This window comes from Saccoglossus kowalevskii, chromosome 2 (genome assembly GCF_978046115.1).
Source record: "Saccoglossus kowalevskii chromosome 2, keSacKowa6.1, whole genome shotgun sequence".
Lineage (NCBI taxonomy): Eukaryota > Metazoa > Hemichordata > Enteropneusta > Harrimaniidae > Saccoglossus > Saccoglossus kowalevskii.
Genome location: NC_140642.1, coordinates 32,461,043 through 32,465,497, shown reverse-complemented (window position 1 = coordinate 32,465,497; position 4,455 = coordinate 32,461,043).

Genomic DNA, 4,455 nt, shown 5'->3' with positions numbered 1-4,455 from the left:
TGTAATAAATAGGCAAGCAAATAACACCGAATAAACGGCAAGGTAAATACTACGTCAAATTATAGTAAATATGTACTGCGTGAAGACGTATAGTGGCGTGAAGCTAGGCGATTGGGTGCCGTACGCGAGTCACGCACGCAGTACATATTTACTATAATTTGACGTAGTATTTACCTTGCCGTTTATTCGGTGTTATTTGCTTACTTTACTTCCTATGTCAGCAGCAACTATGAGGGTAATAAATAGGCAGTTCGACTTAAAGCGAGAAGGTCGTCACCTGCGCATGCGTGGGAATTGAGTCCCAAGCGACAATAACAACACACGCTAAAACGCAAAGGCTTATGGGTAGACGCTTGTTTGTAAACAATGACACGCTATGGCCATCTGACGCATGCGCAGGTGACGACTCCCCTTTGAACCTGGCAACGCAGCACCTAAACTACTGTCTAAAGAATATATATATCTGAAATAATGCAAAGACGATTGTAGCTTTTATTTTATTTTCGACCCCGACGCCCAATTATCATATCAAGGTCATCGTGCCGCATTTCATGGGTCAGGGAGATAAGATGTCAACGTAGCCAGTTAGTCAGTCCGAACGATTTTTTGTGTATATTGTTAGACTGTGCATAAATGTGTAATAGTGTGAATACTTCATTTTAAGGAAATTAGTACTGATATTTCAGAAAAGAAAACACAATTGAAGTTTATTTTTCGAAAGATGCCAATTTGATTTCCAGCCTATAATTATAAATATGAATATATATTACATTGAAAAAAAAAATTTAAGGTAGATTTTAGGAGTGAACCGAAACTGTACTTACTGTCTATAAAATTGCCACCATGCGCATGCGTGGAATGCTTTTCCCTGTCACTTTAGTGCGAGAGAGAAATAGATTGATTTTAGCGTTGTGATCAATGTCCCCTAGCACTCTCCACTCTTCAATTCTATAAAAATAGTTCTGTGTTTATGGAGTGTGTGTCCCCTTCTGAAACAATAGAATTTTATTAAGTGTATAAACTCTACAACATTATTGAAAACATATCTCAGCTCATTTACATTCAGTATTACGCATGTGTCACGTGATTATAAGTAATCCCATATAATATAATTTGATGAACAGAGTAGTATCGCCATCAGTTCAAAATTTCGCAGCACTTTTTGCATTACCAAGATTTATCTTTATCTCTTTTTCTTGACATTCCTTTATTTTCATCTCCACTCTCGCGACAGCGATCTCCTCGTTTCATCTTTTCTCTCCTCTTCTCCATTACTCGTGTCCTATCATTGGCTCTCGCACTCTCTCTCTCTCGTTCTATTCAATACTCTATTAATCTCTACCAGTGTCCATTCTCTGTTACTTGAAATTGTCAAATAAAATGTGTGAATATTGTGTCTAATTGTTGCAAATACTATATTGAGTGTATTTTTGGATCAATGAATGATATGAGAATGATAAATAGGCATTCAATGTACTAGTTGATGTTAGACAGATCCATGATGCATCTCTACACATTCATAGCATGATACGCATGGTCCATGCTTCATTATACGACCCCCACCTACCTTGAAGGCGTTGGTCGTCGCGCCGCGCATGTGCGACATTCTCGTTGATTAGGATTGATGGAATCACGAGTACGAGGTTTAACCCGGGGACGCAAAGTGCACTAATTATCGTCGGTGACTCCATCGACACCTTTCAGTCACTAAAGAAATTACCTAGCTAAAGCTTGGTAACGTCTCAGTTTGTACCTGTTGGTCTGCGCAACAGTCAAAGTCGTCTTTTTTGTTTATATGAGACCCACATCTCGCGCATACGTGACGCGACGACCCTTTCCATCAATATACTAGAAATTACTTATATACGGAAATTGTAACTCCCCGGGTGACTAGTTGAGCAGATAACTGGTCTAAAATGGGAGCCCCATATGCATTTCATGAGATTTACTTTCACAATCATCTGTTGTGGAAAATTACCTACTTTCACCAAGTTTCTTTTTCGGCATATATTAAAAATGCAAATTAAAGAATAGTGTGTCAATAAGATCATCATTCCCACATGGAGTTATTAGTATATTTTCGGAAACTTATTAAGATCTTGATCAAGTCTATTGTTACCTATACTGAAAACTATAGTTTACAAGATGTTTCTGGTCAGCGTGCAGGCCGATCTTTTTTTCACTTATTTAGCCACTGCATAGCGCCCTCTGTTGATGAATTGATGAAACCTGCAAAATGTGCCCATTAAATATTTTAGCAAAAAAAATATATTTTATTAAAACAATTTGACCAGAAACATTTTTTTGCGCGCGGCCCAAGGAATGAAGTGTAGGAAACACCACGAGACATAGGGATGCTGGGAAGGCATATCCGCAAACATCTCCCCAGATGTCCCTTGTTGTTAGTCAGTACTAGGCAAGGTGAACATAATTTTCTCATCAACAAATCATTTGAATTCCGCCATATGTTGACACTGACCACGCATTGCTTTACGGCTTAAAATAACACCATGGATGTCATTCATTATTGTGGAAAATCCCCACCTGCAACGCCGTCGCTGATTGGCTTCTCGTGATGTCAGGCACCTGGCCGGTGTATAAATATGGTTATCAGCCTCACTTTGGAATGATCTGAAGTTGGGGTCGTTTTTTGTGGGAGGCACACCTTTACTGAACCACAGGGGACGGAGTTAGGGACTAACATAACTGACATAAACATCAATAATATTATAACTTGACACTTCGACGTTAGCTAACATCACAGTTCACGTAATGTTGAATTTTGTATTGGTAATTGTCTTTCAACTGAATTAAGACAGTAGTAATGATTACAGAGTGGCAACACAACCATAGAGATGTGTTATCCCATAATAAAGATGAATGGATGTCATTGTACTTCCGTATTCGAGTAATTATAAATTCTCATGAACCGTATTCAAAATTGTTTATTGAAGCTTTTTCAAAAACACAAAAATCGCATATAAAAACACCAATACGCTAATTACACAATGAACAATCGACAAGTTACATCACAAACCTTCAAACACACAACTGACAAATGTATAGTTCAGAAGGAAGAAACCAGATTATCGTACTCAAAATGGTAATCGTGCTTTTAGTTCCTGATTCAGTGAGATCGGCGACGCCATCTTGAGGGGAATGTTTGGTTAATTCTCATGTAGTTTATGAAAATGGTTTAATTGTTGACAAAGGTGTAGTCGAGTACATTTAGTTAGGGAAAACTTCAAAATGAAATTTCCTACCTTTCATATTCATTTCATAACATTTATGTGTCTGCTTTCTAAAAGTGAATAAGTAATTTGCATAAAGTAACGTCGTCAAATATGAGTTCAGACATTTTTGTTAACTACAAATCGTATTTTTTTAAATATGCAAGAAAATAAGAACATCTTTTTGTGAATTTGCATGTTATCAACTATTCACAAATGTTCGCCTTAGGTTAAACAAGCTATGGTCGTCTTTTTATGTAATTTGACATCACAAACTTTTGATTGCCGCTCAAATCAATAATACTTCAACCGATTGAATAGGTCCATTTCATGAATACAGGTCTGTAACATCGCAGCTTTAAATAAGTCACACCTGACGGACGTTCTAGGATAATAAATTGTAGTTCTCTCAAACTTCTTTTCGCTAATTGGTCGTCTATTATTTTGATATTGAATAGCTTGTTGTGCTGTCTCACAGGAAATGTTGGTCACTTTATTAAAATCGCATTCAAAAGCGAAATCCTCTAAATCTTAATTATTATAGTCTGGTTGTAGATATTTAATTACTCCACACATACCCCATTGTATTAAGATTGCACGACGTGGGACTTTGCAAATTCTTCAATTTATACGCAGCAATGAATCTTTTTCGAAAAAAATACACAAATTGTTTTAAATCTTACAAAATATAAAAGCGCATAATTCACACTAATTACAAATCGATGTTCCTTCCATGTGGTCACGTGAGTGTTAAATAAATATTTTTTTTCCTTGAAAAACGTAGAATAAAATGAGAAACATAACAGTCACAAAAATGTTTGCACAACTCTTTTATTTGTCTTTTTTTTTAAGTTTCACGAGCACATATTGTTCATTTTTACATTCAGAAAGTGAATGTGTACATTTAACATAAATCCCTGACATTGGCCATATATTTACCATATCTATAATATCTGGAAAACGACGAAGACATTTGATGGGTGCTTGGTACTCATGTTTTGATGTAGTGGAGTCACTCCCTTCGATCATCCAAATCTTCTGTAACCAATGATTTGACATCGAGCAAAATAACTGGTGAATACCTAAAATGCTCATACTTTACTCTGTGACTTATTTTTATTTAAAATACATTGAAATATATGCACATTAGGCCATCATAGTAATGTTAATTTTGACCACTGTTCTGTGTATGTTCCATTAATGACAGATCTCTGAATAATTAGAT